Genomic DNA, 19943 nt, shown 5'->3' with positions numbered 1-19943 from the left:
AATGTTCCTATATTTAGGGCCGACGATACTTAGAGCCCTATCCACAGCGAGTAGTTCTACGGTGAACACACTCGTAACACCGGGTAGGCCAAACATATAAGTCTGTTCATTGAAAACAAAAGCACAACCAACGTTACCGTCATGCTTCGACCCATCTGTGTATACCACCACGTCTGGGTTCGACTTGGTGAGGAGAAACTGGAACACCTGCTGGTAAACAATAGGTGGCGTTGATTGTTTATCATACGTTATAAGATCAAACGTAAAATTTATATGGTTTATTCTCCACGAGCACGGACATGATGGAAAGAACAACGGAGTGCCAACATTCATACGCTGCAGCAGATGTCGTGTACGGACACCCACAGGCGCAGTACAACGTGGACGGACCTCATACTTCCTCAAATTAGGATTCTTAAGAACCGGGTCAAAAGCTGGGTGATTCGGCTGTCCGCTGAGACGGGCAGGGCAAAATAAGATAACAAGAGCTGGTCTCGTCTATCCCAAAGTGATGGCTCACCACTGTCTACAAGTAAGCTTGCGATAGGACTTGATCTAAACGCACCCGTGGCAAGCCGAAGAAAAGAATAATGCACACCGTCCAGCATCTTAAGTACGGTTTGATGAGCTGAGGAATAGACGACACAACCGTAATCCAAACGGGAACGAACAAGGAAGTAGTAATAACGTAACATACACGACCGATCGGCCCCCCGGTTGGTGTTACTTAGGACCCGCATCATATCCAAAAGTTTGGAACACATTGTCCTCAAATCCCTCATATGTGTGACCCAAGTAAGACGGCTATCAAAAAGCAAACCCAAAAACCTGACGTAAGTAGAGACAGCAATAAGCTCCCTGTTCAGAAAAACCCGCGGATTAGAAGGGTTCCGTAGCCGAGAAAAGACTACACATTTCGTCTTGTCGGGTGAAAATATGAAACCAGTAGTCCCTGACCAAGCCTCAAGGCGAAATATAGTGTTCTGCATCAGTCGCTCCGCAGTGGGTGTAGATCGGCTCCCAACGTAAATAACAAAATCATCAACGAAAAGACAACAAGACAGGAGCTTGTACACAAGTGGTAATGCTGTTTATTCCACAGAAAACAAGGTGGCACTTAATACACTACCTTGCGGTACCCCATTTTCTGAGACGACACTGTCTGAAAGCGAATCATCTACACGAACACGAAACGTCCGGTAATTCAAGAATCCCCGGATAAAAGCAAGCATGTTGCCAGTGATTCCCCACCTCCGAAGGGTGTTTAGAATGCCAGGTCGCCAGGCCGTGTCGTACGCCTTTGTTACAACGAAAAAGATAGCAACGAGAAGTTGGCGGTTCAGGAAGGCTTTTACTACGAGTCTAAATAGTAATTAAAATGATAGTGTACTAAAATCGACTGTAGAACAATTATTTTTAAATACTTAAACATATATCATACTTGATTTTTATATAACCTCATAATGAAATTATAGGATGTAAAATTGAAACAGAAAAACGAACTACATAGAGTTTTAATCAAATTAATTGAACCTTACATCAATAAAGTAGAGAATAATAAGTTTTCAACGGCGTAAAAATCAGTTTTCCCCTTTGTTGTTCGTAGGATTCTTTTCAGATAGAAACGTTTTTTTTTCTTGATGTACAGGAGTCCCACGAAGAAACGGAGCAACTTTTAGGTCACACGTTCTACCGGTGTAAATAACGAAAAAAGTTCATATAAATAAATGGTTTGGAAACGCTTTGTTTTCGAGTTGCGGTTAGCGAAAGATTTCGCCCGCTCACCTAAAAAAAAAAACAAGCCGTACTGTAATTTTTCGGGACCCAAATTAAGGAGTAAAGGTGTGATTTTTAGGTAACTTGAACTGGAGAATAGGATAAAACAGTCCCAGAACTGTATAACCACAGTAGTTTTTACGATATCCGACGTAAAACACAAAATTCGGTGTCGAAATACAGGTTTTTTTAGGTTTGTTGTGCAATAGCTTTGTTAAATGACTAATAAATGCGAAAGAGAAAGGTTTAGTAATAAAACTTTTAGAAAATTTAATTTTGAGAAAATCAATGTAAATACAATCGATGAAAAATTTGAAAAATTGATTTTTAATTGAACCAAAACAGACGAAAAATAAACAGAAAATCAAATTATTCTTTCTGTAACTATTAAACATCTTTTTTTTAAACGGTCTTCGGTGTATCAGCATTTACGAACGGAAGGGTCATTTCCAACTCGTTCGGTTTCTGTTGAACGCCAAGTAAATCATCGTGTTAATGATGGACATCGTGTGATTCATATTATCCAACTTAGCCCAGGCGAATTTCATATCGCACTGGTTTATCAAAAAACAACGTAAGGAGCACATTACGGAAAGAAAATCTTTATTCTTTCCGACTGCAGAAGGTTCAAAATTTGGGGCCAATAGATTACCCCAGCGGTTAAACTTGTGTCATTGGCTTTTAGACAGCGCTAATAAGGTAAATTCAATTTTATTTGGTGATGAAACCACTTTTATGAGAAACGTAGTCTTCATTTCTAAAAATAGTCATTTACGGAGCGAAGACAATCCACGTGGTACTATGGAAACTACTTTCCAGCATAAATTTCACATTAATGTTTGGTGTGGCATTATTTTTGACAAAATTTTGGGACCCTTTTTTTGAATGAAAACCTTACAGGAAACGCGTACATTCATTTCTTGAAAAATAATTTACCGGCTTTTGGGAAAATTTATACGAAACGATCATGAGATGATACGGAAAGCACCGGAAATAATTTCCGTCGGGCAGAGTTCTGTGCTATGTACATTTTGATGAGGGACTTTCCAACAATTACTGTAACTGAGGTTTGTTATTATGTAACCGTTTATCCTTTCATGTATTTTTTTTTTGTTTTGCTATATTAAGAATAATCTTTATTAAGTACTTTTCTGATTATTTTTCGTCTCTTTTTCTTAAAAAAAAAAACAGATTTTTAAAAGTTTTTATTTATTTTTTGTTGGCTGTATTTACACTAAATTTCTCAGAATTAAATTTCCTACAAGTTTTGTTACTAAATCTCCCGCATTTATTAGGGATTTCACAAAGCTATTACATTACAAATCTAAAAAAATTGTTTTTCGATACCGAATTTTATGTTTTACGTCGGATATCTTAAAATCTACTGGAGTTACAGTTCTGGGACCTATTTTATCCTATTTTCCAGCTCAAATTACAAAAAAAACACAAACTTTACTCCTTATTTTGGGTCCCAATAATTACAGTAGGGATTCTTTTTATTAGAAGTGTTGAAATCCGGGCGAAATCTTTCGCTAGCCGTAACACGAAAACGAAGCGTTTTGTTTACAGAACTTTTTTCATTATTTTCACCGGTTAAACATGCCCTGATAGTTTCTCCGTTTCGTCGTGGGAGTCTCTGTATACAAGTCATTTTCCCAAATTTATTTTTACTTCGTTCCGAACTACGTGTAACTTTAAATATGGAAAAATAGTTGCATTTTACTTCTCAGGTAGACGTAACATTCTTGATTGTACGGATTGTTCTTGATTGCACTAATAATAACGATACTATTTCTGTAGCCCGCAAAGCGAAATTTTGGTTGTTTTATTATATGACAAGTTCTCTTGGGATGTTCAAATTCATTTAATTTGTAATTTACTATTTTGCGCTGAAGCGTCTTAATAAACCCTAAGGTTTTCATTCATTATTAAATTTTATTTCATTCATTATTAAATAATTTCTTTATATAACTTCTATATATATATATAAAACCATTTATAAAAGATAAAAAACTATTTGGAGTTGTACTTTTTTTAAATTTTTATTTAAAAAAGTAAGTTTTCAACCTTGAAAATTTAGAAAACTTTTAAGGGCGAAATTTTGTGTTGGAAATTTAAAAATTAGTTCTCACAGTTTTAATCCGCAGATTATGATTATTTCCAATGGTTTTAGAAATTATAACACGTAATTTTATAGTTATTTTTCTTGGACTGAAGTTTAAAAAAAGTATAACCTCAAATGGATTTTCACTGTTGCCGAGCGAAGGGGTGGCTGTTTTTAATATACTTTTCACCAAAAATCATTATTTTTTCAGGTTGTCAATTAGCGTAATTAAATGTACCATTGCCGTTTAAGATTTTTGAGTTGGGGTAGATGTAGCGGGAGGGTGGATTCCTCCCCTTTGAAAATAATTTTAAAAAGATTCCCCTGCGAATGGTATACATGTCTGCAAACAAAAATACGATGGGACGGATAGCTGTTGAATGGTAAATGTGGTAATTTTTCAAATGATCATCCGTATATATATATATATAATGTCACTTTTAAGCGCTTTTACAAAAAATGAGAACGTGTTTTAAATATCAAAAAATGGGCTGTCAGCTCATTATCTGGTATGAGTTGTGTATAACTACATTTATAAAAACAAATATGTAGGTTTATCCGTGTATTTATTTCTATTAATGTGCAATCTTTGCTAAAAGAATGGTCAGTTATTCTTAAAAAAACAAAACATCCATCTTTTCCAAACTAGACAACGGAACTATTTTTGTATAATTCAACACAACATTTCGGGTTACAATAAAGGGCATTATTATGCTTTCGTTGCCATTTTTAATAAATTACCCGACCCATTACTTTATTTAACTTTTTTTTTTGTCTTCAGTCATTTGACTGGTTTCATGCAGCTCTCCAAGATTCCCTATCTAGTGCTAGTCGTTTCATTTCAGTATACCCTCTACATCCTACATCCCTAACAATTTGTTTTACATATTCCAAACGTGGCCCGCCTACACAATTTTTCCCTTCTACCTGTCCTTCCAATATTAAAGGGACTATTCCAGGATGCCTTAGTATGTGGCCTATAAGTCTGTCTCTTCTTTTAACTATATTTTTCCAAACGCTTCTTTCTTCATCTATTTGCCGCAATACTTCTTCATTTGTCACTTTATCCACCCATCTGATTTTTAACATTCTCCTATAGCACCGCATTTCAAAAGCTTCTAATCTTTTCTTCTCAGATACTCCGATCGTCCAAGTTTCACTTCCATATAAACCTACACTTCAAACATATACTTTCAAAAATCTTTTCCTGACATTTAAATTAATTTTTGATGTAAACAAATTATATTTCTTACTGAAGGCTCGGTTAGCTTGTGCTATTCGGCATTTTATATCGCTCCTGCTTCGTCCATCTTTAGTAATTCTACTTCCCAAATAACAAAATTCTTCTACCTCCATAATCTTTTCTCCTCCTATTTTCACATTCAGCGGTCCATCTTTGTTATTTCTACTACATTTCATTACTTTTGTTTTGTTCTTGTTTATTTTCACGCGATAGTTCTTGCGTAGGACTTCATCTATGCCGTTCATTGTTTCTTCTAAATTTTTTTTACTGTCAGCTAGAATTACTATATCATCAGCAAATCGTAGCATCTTTATCTTTTCACCTTGTACTGTTACTCCGAATCTAAATTGTTCTTTAACATCACTGAGTGCTAGTTCTGTGTAAAGATTAAAAAGTAACGGAGATAGGGAACATCCTTGTCGGACTCCCTTTCTTATTACGGCTTCTTTCTTATGTTCTTCGATTGTTACTGTTGCTGTTTGGTTCCTGTACATGTTAGCAATTGTTCTTCTATCTCTGTATTTGAACCCTAGTTTATTTTAAATGCTGAACATTTTATTCCAGTCTACGTTATCGAATGCCTTTTCTAGGTCTATAAACGCCAAGTATGTCGGTTTGTTTTTCTTTAATCTTCCTTCTACTATTAATCTGAAGCCTAAAATCGCTTCCCTTGTCCCTATACTTTTCCTGAAACCAAATCGCTCTTCTCCTAACACTTCCTCCACTCTCCTCTTAATTCTTCTGTATAGAATTCTAGTTAAGATTTTTGATGCGTGACTAGTTAAACTAATTGTTCTGTATTCTTCACATTTATCTGCCCCTGCTTTCTTTGGTATCATTACTATAACACTTTTTTTGAAGTCTGACGGAAATTCCCCTTTTTCATAAATATTACACACCAGTTATTTAAAATACAATTTAAAAAAAACTTTTACTGAAACAATATTTTCTGTCGATGAATTTTTAAGTAATTTTAATCAAAAAGAAAAAAACTCGATTTATCCGCATCTGTTGAGCGTGTACGTAAATATGGGCTCAAAATAATAAATAATTTAAATAATTAATCTGGACTTTAATCTCTTATTTATCTTATAATCTATGTTTTTATATTTACAATTTGCCTTATATTGAAGAGATTTATATTATAATATTATAGTGTACCGTTAAGAAAAAAAAAATTTATTTATGATTTTGTCACGATTTTTTGCGTTTGAAAAAAAAATTAATTTAGCTAATTTATTCGATTTATCTACTAATTTTTAAAATTTATATTTTTTTAATTTACAACGGAAGTATATTTAAACAGACTTTAATATAATCGGTTGAATTTTCTTAACTCTATCTGAAGTCTGAGCTCAGTCTGAATTTAAAAATTAGTCTTACCGAAAATAATTTTTAGAAACACACCCGAGAGGCATTTTACTAAAAAACAATCAAGATAAAAAGATAATTCCATTCGATTTGCTATAAATTTTACAGTTGTTTATCGGCTCAACTATTTTTATATCGTCACGTATCATTTGTGAACTTTAAAAACAAATACTAGCATATAAGCTTTAAGGACGCGTTTAATTACAAGACCGTAAATAGTTTTTGTAGGGTAGGGGATACAGAGGTACAGACAAAGGACCAGGCCTTATATCTAGGGGTCCGGTTGGATAGGAGACGGGCCTTTACCCGTCACGTTAAGGAGATTTCCCATAAAACTGAAATACTGGCGAACAAACTGACTCGACTTATTCGCAATGTCGGAGGGTCTCGCTCGTTATACGGTTATGTGACAAACTGCTGTTTATTGTACGCTGTACCGGCGTGGGGAAGAGCATTGCAGTCAGCCAGAAGTAGACGATTGCTTGAACATGTACAGCGCAAGATGGCGCTGAGGATATCAATGTGCTACAGATCAGTCTCGAACGATGCATTACAAGTCATTGTTATAATGTCTCCCGCATCACTGTTGGCAGAGATGAGAACAGCGATTTATGAAGGTTGCGATAGGGATATCGCATACTATAGAATGCTGGCCGAACGGCCAGCATTCTATCAAGTATATAGTATTTGAAAATGATACTTGTTCAATTACCAATGAATCCAGCAAGATGGATCAACTAATTTGTTTATTTCTATGGAGTTATGGTGTTGTAAAGTGTTTGGTTAGGGCAGTAGACGGACATTGACATAAGAAATACACCTTTTCAAGATTGAAATCAACTGGCTAGTTAGTATTGTTTTAAACCTTTATTTTAATACTAATGTATGGTCTGCTCATTCTCATATTATGATTGAACATACCATGTACATCTTTTAACACTGAATTACTCTGTAGGTGCTTGAATCACTATGCACTTTCCCTGTGTGATTATCACTAAAAAATATAATTACAATTTTCAAGTCATTAATTGAAACAATTGTACTAGTATATGTTAAACAAAGATGCATTATTTTTAAATATTAGTATTAATTTTACACTTATTAGCTCTTCAATAGAGTTGATTGGGTGTATTGGTTTTGGGAAAGAATAATTTTTTAAATTCAGTTTTTGTATCGGTGGGAATTTCTTTTAGACGGTTGTGTAATTTGTTAAAAATGGTAACTGAAGGCATTACAATTCTTAGAAGCCAAGATTTTGAGCTGTGTTACATGAAAATATTCTAATAGCACCAGTGTAATGGATCAAGGTTTCTTCCGATTAAGAAGAAAGAAAAAATAAAGAAGAATATAGAAAAAACCAAAGAGGATTCTTTTCATAGAATAATGGGTTCGTTTAACAATTTGTTCTTTATAATACAAACAATGGCACTAAGAATTATAGAAAAACATAAGAGTGCAGACAATGAAAATTATTACACTTCAGTAATTAAAGAAACAAGTCAGATACTGGTTCTGCAGGCCAGGGATATGAATACTAACAGGGACCGGTTGGAATAGTCAAAGGTTTTGCGAGGCCATGTTCAGTGCAATTGTGATAACAGTGAGTAGTTTTACAAGCCTGAGTTCGACTTGGTTGTGATGACAGTGATATCAGTAAGTGTATGGCAACAACGAGTGAGGCGTACATCACAAGTGTTCCTGTGTGGACAGTGGGTGAATACACAAAGTTGTTCGGTGAGTTAGTAAACGGTAGTTGAAGTGACAGTATTATATTTATTCATAAAGTGAATTTCTTTTATAAACAATAAAAGAAATAATACTTGCAAAAATTAAATTGTATTTATAAGAAATTTTTATGTTTGTTAGTCTCTCAGTATCCTTGTCCAACTGCGAACATGTGACAATATTTTTTTGTTCACTTTAACAGTTGCAGTTATTCTTTTTTTTTCAAAATTAATTGTGATTTATGCTTTGTTTTTGTTTTAGTAAAGGTAATACTTAAATAATTATAAATATAATGAAAAATTAGAATTTTTAACTTATTAAACATCTGGCAAAATGACTTATGTTTTACGAGTACCAAACAGCAATCTGACTCTTGAAATTCATTCTATCTTTTCGTGAGATAACTAAGAATTGTTATATTCCAGATAGGAACATTTTTAGGTACAATAGATAATAATGATAAATACAGAGTCTCAAGCCAGCGGCAGGCTTTCTTTTAATTATGAATATGCTGGACGTTATATCCACACAACAAACTTAGATTATTTACAGAAATATTACAGAATCCTTAATATTAATTCAAACAATAAACAAGATCCAAAACTTCATATGTACATCCCATCTTCAAACCACATGTTTCTAGACATGTGTATCTGTTGCAGATAACAACCTACAACTGAACAGGGTACCTTAGCCGATTCTCCAAAAACTCTAAAAAGTAAAATACTGTAAGAAAATCAATAAAGAATGGTCAGGTTGTATTGATCTGAATAAATGTAAAATATAGCAGAGAGGATAGAAAAAGTTAGAGAACTGTTGTAACCTAAAAACTAAGAACAATAAGATCAACTGCTTTATTATTATTATTATTGGAGATGAGAGATGAAAATCTTTGGGAGTGTCCTCTACAAGTTGATTGGTCTCCACCCTACTAACTCCAGTTTAGTTAGTGGATCAGTAGCTGAGACTTAGTACTGGGTTGAGTGAAGGAGGAATGGTCATTCAGTCCTTTTGGCTATAGTACCCAAGGGAACTTCCTGCTCCTACTTGATTTAAATCTGAAAGGTAGGTTTTTGATTTTAATTTTGAAAGCTTCGTTCAGCTTAAATAGTTTGTGTAGCATTAATGTGATGATTGTTTTCAGGTTTCTTGTGTAAAAGTTTCTTTTGGAAAGGATTTTTAGTTTGCACAAGACTTTCATACACATTCTATCTCATGCAGTTTCCAGTATTTTTCTACTATGTCGGTCAAGTCAGGACACCAATGTTTTATTCTTTCTTTCTAATAGTAAGTTAACTTAATATTTTAATAATTAAATTAACATATAAATGATAACATATAACGTATAATAATATGTTATTATATATCTTGTGTAGAAAATAAAAACTGTTAACATGCGTGTTATTTTTATTTTTTATAATTTTTAACAGTCACTATTTTGGAACAAAAAAAAATTAAGAAGGATTTTTAGTTTGCACAAGACTTTCATACACATTCTATCTCATGCAGTTTCCAGTATTTTTCTACTATGTCGGTCAAGTCAGGACACCAATGTTTTATTCTTTCTTTCTAATAGTAAGTTAACTTAATATTTTAATAATTAAATTAACATATAAATGATAACATATAACGTATAATAATATGTTATTATATATCTTGTGTAGAAAATAAAAACTGTTAACATGCGTGTTATTTTTATTTTTTATAATTTTTAACAGTCACTATTTTGGAACAAAAAAAAATTAAGAAGAATTGTTATACATAAATCAGTCTGCGTAGTAGTAAGGAACATTGCTGTAAAATTTCACAATAATCAGAAAATGTGTTTAGCCAAAATAGCATCACAAATACCTAAACAGATGAAATGCCATAAGGTTGAGTTAAAAGAGGAACTCACTTCACTTATTGGAAATAATTTCCAATCCATTGAATGCGGACAGTATTTTGTAGTACTCTTTCCTACCCAGAGATTTGATGAGTCGAATCGTTTAATTACCCCATAACATACAGAAAATTGGTTTCCTTATTTTGGTGTACTTGAATATTTCAATACACCTTATTTGGTCTCTCATGAGTTTGGTAGCATCAATTCAGCCGTGTCAATTTTTAATCATTTGGATTTATATCTCTGGATTGTGAGACCAAGAAGTGAGATTAAAAACCGATGACAGAATTGTGGCCAGAAGACACTATCTGAGATATATTAAAATTTACAAACCTCACTGGACCTTTATCTGTTTACTTCTTTTTTTTACTGAAAGGCAAGCGTTGAGACTGTGCCACCTTATTATACTGTTTTAATAATAACAGGTTAATAATAATACTGACATAATAATAATAAAAAACTCAACTACTATATTAATCAAAGAAGGTAAGGAAAGTTGATCGACCGAGAAACTGCAAAGGAAACTATAAAGGTTTTTTCAGTTCTGTATAAAACATAAACCGGTAACTGCAAAACTGCAAAATACCATTTTAAAAAATTATGAAAAATGATAATAATATATAAGTGAGAAAAGGATGTAAAGAACATTTAGATAGATCTCAGAATCAGGAAATGGAGTGATAATTGTATCTAGTGACAGACATGGATCCTAATTATAATTTAATTATGATTATAAATAGATTAATATTAAAGAAATTCAAGTAGAAACTATGACCAAAGAGATGGGACATAGATAAATAAAAAGAGAACTATGTACAGACAAAATCTGAATAAATCACAGAAACGATAGAAATTACTACAGAAGGAATTACTATAAAAATATTAATATATAACCTTAATAATGGAAATAATTAAGGAGAGAGAAGACGCAACGGGTAGAAAGAATACATGGAGGATTAATTTACACAAATGTTAATAAAATTGGACTTAAAAATTAAACTAATTAATTTAGAAAAGTTTACATTTAGACAATTCTAATAATAATTTTTAAGATGAATTATAAACAAAAGAAAAATTATGAGCAAACTATAATACAAATATTTGCATATAAATATCAAAATAAAAATAACACTGTAGAAAACATACTAGAATGTTTTGGTTAAAAATAAATCAACTATAGCTTGTGAGTGAGTGAGTAAGCGTGAGGTGTGTGTGTGTGTGTGTGTGTGTGTGTGTGTGTGTGTGTGTGTGTGTGTGTCTTAGGTGCCATAACCACGTGATTGTAGGTGATGTAAAACAAAACACCCTAAAATGATACAGTCATTTTCAGAATAACAGTTGCCCTTTGCAGGCTTACTAAGGAAAATGAGGAGTGAACTAGTTTCTTACTGTCTTTTTTAGTAAGCCAAATATAACACTGCTTATCAGGACGCCAAAGCCATTGGAATGCAATTGATATTCAGCCCTACCGATGATGCTTTCATTTTGTTCACCACAAGGACCGGCTTTATAATTATTCCTTTCAGAGAGAGCAACTTTGATTACTACTACTTGTACTTCAGTTGTACAGATAGATCATGAATTAACACACCTCTTTTGTGAGAACAATGTTTTATATTGAATACAGCGATTCCACTTTGAAGGGAATACTGTACCTTGTAAATGTAATAGTACCATTTTACAAAGCGATAGACAACAAATAATGAAATTAATTTATGTGAAATTTAAAAATTACGAATAATGATTGAAACAGTGAATATAATCACTAGAAATCTGGTTCTTTTCAGATAAAAGGCAGTTTTCAGAATAATTTAATAATTATTAAAATGTTATCAAATTTTCTAATGTTACACATCGTTCATAATTTTTTTTTCAAAAATGATAAACAGATTAACACTCCATGAGGATAACAAATTATTAGCATTGAGGATAATATAAAAATTATTAAATAAGTTGATATTTTAGAAAAATATTATATTTAATTACAACACCTGTATAGATAAATAAAAAAACACAGGTGGAGTTTTGTAATTAAAACAGTTTGGAAAATTCTATTAAATTATTTGTTCGAAGTAATGTTTACTTTAATAATAGTTATTATTGTATAGTTATATTCCTTTATGATACCCACAGTAATCTTTAAATACCTGTTAATTCTATCTTCATCTGAGTGTTCAAGGCAAAAAACAATGATGCTTCAAAATCTAACAGATTTTTAAAAATCTTGTAAAAATGTAAAATAAAAAATCTTAAACCTCGCAAAATATTCACAAACTAATTTTTGTGAGATACAACAGAAACATCTAACACGTTTCAGGAATGTAAGACTAATTAAAAAGAACAATATTTGCAGTCCATTGTATTTTAATGCGTTTAAAAATAATTAAAATAACAAAAATGACTATAGAAATATTTCTTAGGACGAATAATGGGAGTTTAAGGGGAAAAAATTCATTGTATTTCATAAACCTTATAAACTTAATTCATTATAACTGTTCTTTTACCAGTATTGAATTTCCAAAGAATGTTTTTTTCTTTATTATCTAAATAAATAAGCAGATCAATATTGATGAAAAATTATTTTCTTTTATGTTTCTACCGTTCTTCATAACCGGTTGAAAATGATGGTGAATGAAACAAAATTGTAAATTAAATAAAAACCTTACATATTTGTTATATTGTAAATATACTAGAACTCAAAAATAATATTTCATCATAAAAAGGTATTTGTAAATTTAATTTCTGTTTATTGTTAATGAGTAGAAGACATATGTTGAAACCAAAGAATTTGATAAAAGTTGTTTCATAAGAGAGTGCAAATTGTATTTTAAAATTCATTACGTGATAAGTTTGGATACAACAAGCAAACAAAAATAATGACATTTATTTTAAACTGCATTAAAATAATATATATAAGAAATCCTTACCTCGATCAACAACGAGGGTCATTTGTTTAAAATAAGCAATGTATAAATATAATAATAACAGTAGTTAAACATGAGTGAACACAGACATGAGGATCCAAACTGAACTGGCAATCAACCCGAGATGACCGCTGGATTCCATACCGTCACATACGTAATTTCTCTGTCACCCCCACCCATGCAACAACTGTAACTTCACGATAAAAAAAAAATTCTTCCACCGTCATAGCAAAATTATGAAAATAGCACACCGTCTAAACTGTGCACTAAAAATACACAGCACTGTTTCATCTCGCATAACAAGCGACCGACCGACACGTACAGTTATATTAATTTAATATTATTTTTTTTAAACATTTGATAACTTATAATTACAACAAATAATTGAAACCAAATTTTAAAACGTATATATACGTTTTAGTGTATATATACACGTTAACAAAGGAACATAACCAAGGAATCCAAACGGTAGGAAGGTTTTCAATTATTTTTTTTTACCTAATATAATTTACTCACGCGTACTTTATAATTGCACTTAGACCCGTATCCTCTTTAGTAACTAATTAGAAAAACACAACCGGATCATTTGCTTTAATACAGATGATAAAAAATATTAATGAATAGTACATAAGGGGATTATGATATAAAACTATTATTTCCAAATTTACCTCATAAGTCGACCACCGTATTTCACAGTACAACCCAGCACAACTATAATACAATAGAGATGTATTATAACATTAGAGATGTAAGGGCAATAACAATAGAGATAATAAATTTAGTAGTTAGAGATAATACTACATTAGTAGCTACTACTAATGTAGCGACTCGTTTTGGTCGCTACAAAGTTCAATTTTTCTAATGTAAATTTTTTTTAATAAGTTCAAATCTGAGTCTTCGTTAAACGCGATTTTTTTCAGCATTTTAATAATTTTTTTCTCTCAGATTTGTCACCGCTTGAGAATATAATGGAGAATATAACATCGATTTCAAATATTTTAGAATTTTTTTTTTTTTTTTTTTTTTTTTTTTTTATATAAATAATAGTAAAATTATAATATACTGATTCATTAATAAAATTAAAAAAAATAAATAAAAAAAATTTACCGTAAAAATTAAAAATTTTTTTTTTCATCTCCCTTACCGACAGTATTCATAGCTTGGAAGGTTTATTCTATGCAAATGTGTTATAAGTAGAAAACACAACGTTACCTGATGCCAAACTTAGCGGGCCAAGGGCCAAGGGGGGAGTAAAAGTCAGGTTAAATGACAACATCGTACCTGTGTCAATAACTAATGTTAGATCTATTTGTTATACAAGCTCCAAAGATTAATATTAAGATTCTCCGTATATTAACCGACGCAAACGGGTGTCTTAAATAATTTTTAAGTAATTTTCAGTTTCAGTAAATATTATTATCTCTTAATAAATAATATATTAAATTATTTATTTGTATACTCACACACGCGCGCATAATTTTCAATTTTAATTATATACAAATACTGAAATATACTTTTCTATATAAATATAATTTTTTTCTCAGTCAAAATCTGTTATAACAAAACCTTTGCTGTATCAAATTTTACTAGATAATAAAAATATATTTTTAAAAAACTATTAATTCGAAAATTAAAATTAATTAATGCAGATTAATAAGAACTTAATAGTAAAAAAAACCTAACAGTATAAAAAAAAAGATGGCTTCTTTTTAAAAACAGTAGTAAAAATATTACAACTGTATAAGTTTGTACGTATTGGTGACTGAGAGAGGGGGGAGAGTACAGAGAGAATCTGGTTTGTGTCGAAATTCATCAAACAACTGCGTATGTCAAAATGTGTGTTACGTTGATGAAAAATTTATTTGTTTATAATATTATTAGCTGTATCCATTATATTCAACGATGTAGAAAAAATAAACAAATCTTACATAACAATAATATTAGCTTACATTTTCTTTCTGATAATTTATTAATCTATTAAAAGTGTTATTAACGAATAACGTTGTCATACAGTAAGTAATGTTTTTTTCTTTAAGCATTGTTTTAAAAATCGTATCAAATTTTGTTTATTTGATTATTTGTATTTATCGTATTCAGTATATTAGATGTATTTTACGTGAATCTAGAAAACCGTTTAGAAAATAATTCTACGTGTAAACTAGGTAAGTTCTTTCAAATAATAATATTTGTAATAAGAAAAATAGTACACAAATAATGTGATTACTGGTTAACAACTTTCGGCAGAAATTATGGGAATTTAATGAACTAACGTTTCATAATTTGCCAAAATCATTATTTTTAGGTTAGCCACATATATTTTTATTCTTGTTATTTTAATTAAAATTAAGTACAAATTACTTTATAAAAATATGTAACTAAAATAATTTGATCTCAAGTAAGTACCGATACACTAGATGAGGGGTTATTGAATCTTTTGTAGACTAAACGTTTTATTTACGTATTATTTCTATTTAAATGTACTCTACTTAATTATTTCGGGTTTCAATATTCTACTGAAGTTCTGTTTTTTTGTTTAGATTTACGTTAATAACAAAACCTTTTGCCTGTGTCTACATTTGGTGATTAATAAATTAGCTATCTATTTTAGAAAGATAAATTGCCTTTGTTCAGTATGAAATTTTTTTTTATTGATACTATCAAAAAGTAATGTATGAAATTTATTCTGTTTGTTCAGATTTTAAGTTATACTTCGTTCTTACATAGTAATGAGCTATTTTAACATAGTACAAAACATTTAACTGTGTTTCATTTTATAATATACTATATAAAAATACTATTTTTATTTATTTATTTTTTTTACAAAATAACAAATTGGTTTGTTAAGCAATATAAATTGTATATTAACCATTAGCTGACCGTGATATGAAATAACTTTTTTTTTTAATTTTACTGATGAATATCTCTTTAGATGGACCTAATTTAAGCAGGGATATGACTTATATTAAGAATTTTAACAAATTAGCTGTAATTTAAGCCTGGTACTTACAAATAACCGTTGGGCTCTGAGATGCTATAAGGTCATATCACTCGGCCAACTTATAAGGACTAAGAAATTTTCTTTACATGTAGTGGATATTAGCTTACTAAATAGTATTATAATTTTCTTTAAACATAATATGTTATGTTACACACACAATTTTGTAAATGAAATGTATACTATTTGAACATTCCTTGCAAATTTTCCCCATTTCCGACAATGTTAAACGAGATTGAGGCTTCCAAATACTCCTTCAGATACATATCGAAAAAAGCAGTTTTCGGGATTTTTTAATAGGTGTAACGACTTACAGTACAAATGAAATTTTTCTAAAATATTTGTTTTATAAAGATTATTAAAAATATAATATTTTCTATAAAAGTAATGATGTTTATTAATTAGACAATCCATTTAGCGATCGTAATGAACATTTTGAATCGGTATATCGATATTTAAAATATATATTCGTCTTTTGTGAAGACAGGAAACTAATTCATTTCTTATTCTATATTCCCTAGTTAAGCTGAAAAAAGGATTTTTTATTGAAATTTTTTTTGTATTTGTTCGGTCAAGAGTTTTGTATGTACATAAAATTATTGATGAACAAGTATAGAACTGTAAGATATATGTAGTCTAAAATTCTTTTTATAATTACACTGCCGCTTGTGCTAAAAAAAAAAATCAGTTAAAACTGACAGTAGTTAAAACAAAGACACAAACGCTATTGTATGTAACCGATTCAAGGACAAATATGTAAAAAACTATGTAACAGAAAGGCTTGTTGTACTGACCACTGTTCGTGTCGGCAAGAGAGAGAATAAAAAGAACTGGTCATCGTTAACGATAAATCATTTATTTTAAAATTAATATTTGTTTTTGTTTTATTTGAAAAAGCGTTTATAATCGTTGAAATCAGTTTATATATTTAAAATAAAGTAACAAAAGAATCTGAATTACGTCGCTAAATTTTTTTAACTAAAGTTTTTAATTTATCGACTTTGAATATTTATATATATTTTTTTTTTACGATTAAATTTTTTAAATATTTTTGTCAAAATAGATTTTACACAGTTAAAATGAATATAACGATTTTAAAAATCGTTTATGTTTATATATGGAGTAAATTTAACGTTTAACTGCAATTTTTATTTATTTTTTCTCTTAAATTCACAGTTCAGTAAGAACGAACCCGTTTGTAATGCACTATTTTCAAAACTAAGTGTTTTATTACGGTAGAAAATAATGTAAAATAAAAAAGTTAATTAACTTTATTTTAAATAAAGATTAGATTTAGCAATAAAAATGCATCTTGCATTCCTATTTTAATAAAAAATATTCAATTATAGATTAGGAAAAAATATACTAACATCCTATAAGAATTAATTAACAAACACTGATTTTAACTATTGTACCCGTATCGTGCTAATGAAAAATTTGAGTTACAATAAATTACAAAAAAAGAAGTAATAATGTAAATTATAATACAACAACAGATTAGAGTAAAAAAATAAAATAAAAATTCAATCGAGTTAAAGTATGTATGCTTTTTTACCATCAGATTACATTTTAAAAACAGATTTGCATTTTGTAATCTGACCAGGTAATCGACCGGGTTAGTCTAGTGGTGAACGCGTCTTCCCAAATCAGCTGATTTAGAAGTCGGGAGTACCAGCGTTTAAGTCCTACTAAAGGTATTTATTTTTATACAGATTTGAATACTAGATCGCGGATACCGGTGTTCTTTGGCGGTCGGGTTCTTTAACGTCTTTAACCTCGTGGCCTAACTTCGTCAATTCATCAATGATTACCGATTTATCTTCCGAGTGATGCACGCCTCGCATGACCACTCTATATACTATTTCATGTTTCAAGTTTATATGTAAAATTACATAATGTTTTCACGTTATAATATTACATATTTCAATATCAACCGGCAGAACTTTTACCGTGTGGCCAGATTTCATTGTTGTCAGTTTATATTTAATAACATTACAATTAGGAAATAATTGTGAAAGACAATTTTTCAGTTCGGTCATCGCATTAACGCCTGTTACAAAAATAGGTTCAGGTTTTAATAATTCTGCACGTCTACCTATGTTGTCAGCAGTGTTTTCAAGAAGACTAAATTTATTTGATGTGAACAGCAAAAGTAGATACGCGATATTAGTCGATTGTACGCGAATATTAGGTTCAGTATAATTTGTACGTTGGCGTTTTTTTTTTGCCGCTGGAATTTCATCCTTCTGCCGACTAACATTTTCGTTTTGCATGCGCAATATTAGTATTGCTTGTCAGGAAGGGTTTGCACTAAAATCCGTAATATCGCTTTCACTCTCTGCTCCTGAAAAGTCACTCGTGTTATCGATAATATCGTTTCTAATTAAATTACACCGCGGTTATTGAGGGGTCCCTATCAGAACACTTTAGAAGCCGCGTATTCTATTACCTTGTAGATTAGGGTTTACACGAGATAGTAGGTTATTGTTTACATGCGATGATTCGCTGTTGCTAGGAATAACAGCTTGTAGACGGTCCGTAGCAACGCTCAATAGACGGTTATGTCGCTTATTTAAAAACGACACCGAATAAAAATATTCCTTCTTGAGACAGTACTAAGATAATAATAAACAATATAATATATAGATAATATAGTCTACAATATAATTCCTAGTGATATTCGGTATAAGATAAATTTTCACTAGACTCGTCTGTCTTACACAAAAAACAGATGTTGCACTAAAACTGATAAAAGCCTTAGCCCGGAAAGTAAAAGTAATATTTTAAACTTGTATGAAACTTCGTATAGGCTTCTTTTCCAGTTTTTCGGGAACTTTTTTTAAGGTTATCTGTCTAGGATATAAATCAGTAAGCGGTTTACGTACTTTACCTTTATATTTTAAACTCCTACAGCAGGATATATCGCTATAGTCGGAAAAGTAAAAGACGAATAAACATTCATAAATTGTCATTTTGTACAATTCTTTGGTATACTTTATAAAAAGATTCCCTTGTAAAAACAAATATAAAGCAAAAAACTTGTTTGAGTTCGTCGAGATTCTTTTTCGATACGTTTTTTTGACTTTTGGGCTTATTTTTAGGTTACATATTTTTCAGTTTAATTATGCGGACTCATCTTGGTTTAATGAAAGTCTTTTTTTGGGGAGAGGGCTTTTTTAAAATTCAATGTTTTTGTTTTCGTTACTGAACGTAGTTTTACTGCCAAAATAATTTATATTCTCTATAAAATATCATTACAACTTTTCCTTTTTGGAAATCTTTTGCAAAAAAATTACGATTTGTGGTTATTAGCTGGAATTTCATCCTTCTGCCGACTAAAATTTTCGTTTTGTATGTGCAATATTAGTATTGCTTGTCGGGAAGGGTTTGCACTAAAATCCGTAATATCACTTTTACTCTCTGTTCCTGAAGAGTCACTCGTGTTATCGATAATATCGTTTCTAATTAAATTACGCCGCGGTTATTGAGGGGTCCCTATCGGAACACTTTAGAAGCCGCGTATTCCATTACCTTGTAGGTTAGGGTTTACACGAGATAGTAGGTTATTGTTTACATGCGATGATTCGCTGTTGCTAGGAATAACAGCTTGTAGATGGTCCGTAGCAACGCTCAATAGATGGTTATGTCGCTTATTTAAAAACGACACCTAATAAAAATATTACTTCTTTAGACAGTACTAAGATAATAATAAACAATATAGTATATAGATAATATAGTCTACAATATAATTCCTGGTGATATTCGGTATAAGATAAATTTTCACTAGAAATCACTAGACTCGTCTGTCTTACACTAAAACTGAACAACTGATTGAAAATACTTTTAAAAATTGTGTATTGTTTTTAAAAGCGAAGAATTTTATCTTAATTCCTAGTAATTTTTACGTAATATCTACAATG

At 30.7% G+C, this 19943-nt stretch overlaps 1 protein-coding gene across 8 annotated transcripts in view; it reads right to left on the bottom strand.

Annotated features, from left to right (window-relative positions):
• The window catches only part of LOC142318074 (FERM, ARHGEF and pleckstrin domain-containing protein 2-like), a 77655-nt gene that overhangs the window by 44955 nt on the left and 12757 nt on the right, over positions 1 to 19943 (bottom strand). For 3 of the 8 annotated variants that reach the window (XR_012754813.1, XR_012754816.1, XM_075354598.1), the window contains exon 1: positions 13032 to 13194. The exons of the other annotated variants lie outside the window; for them this stretch is intronic. The gene's annotated coding sequence lies outside the window, so the exon portion shown is untranslated. Of the gene's footprint in view, positions 1 to 13031; positions 13195 to 19943 lie in introns of those variants that run through there. 8 annotated transcript variants of the gene reach the window in all.

This window comes from Lycorma delicatula, chromosome 1 (genome assembly GCF_047948215.1).
Source record: "Lycorma delicatula isolate Av1 chromosome 1, ASM4794821v1, whole genome shotgun sequence".
NCBI classification, from domain to species: domain Eukaryota; kingdom Metazoa; phylum Arthropoda; class Insecta; order Hemiptera; family Fulgoridae; genus Lycorma; species Lycorma delicatula.
This window is presented reverse-complemented; position numbering and strand designations above follow the sequence as displayed.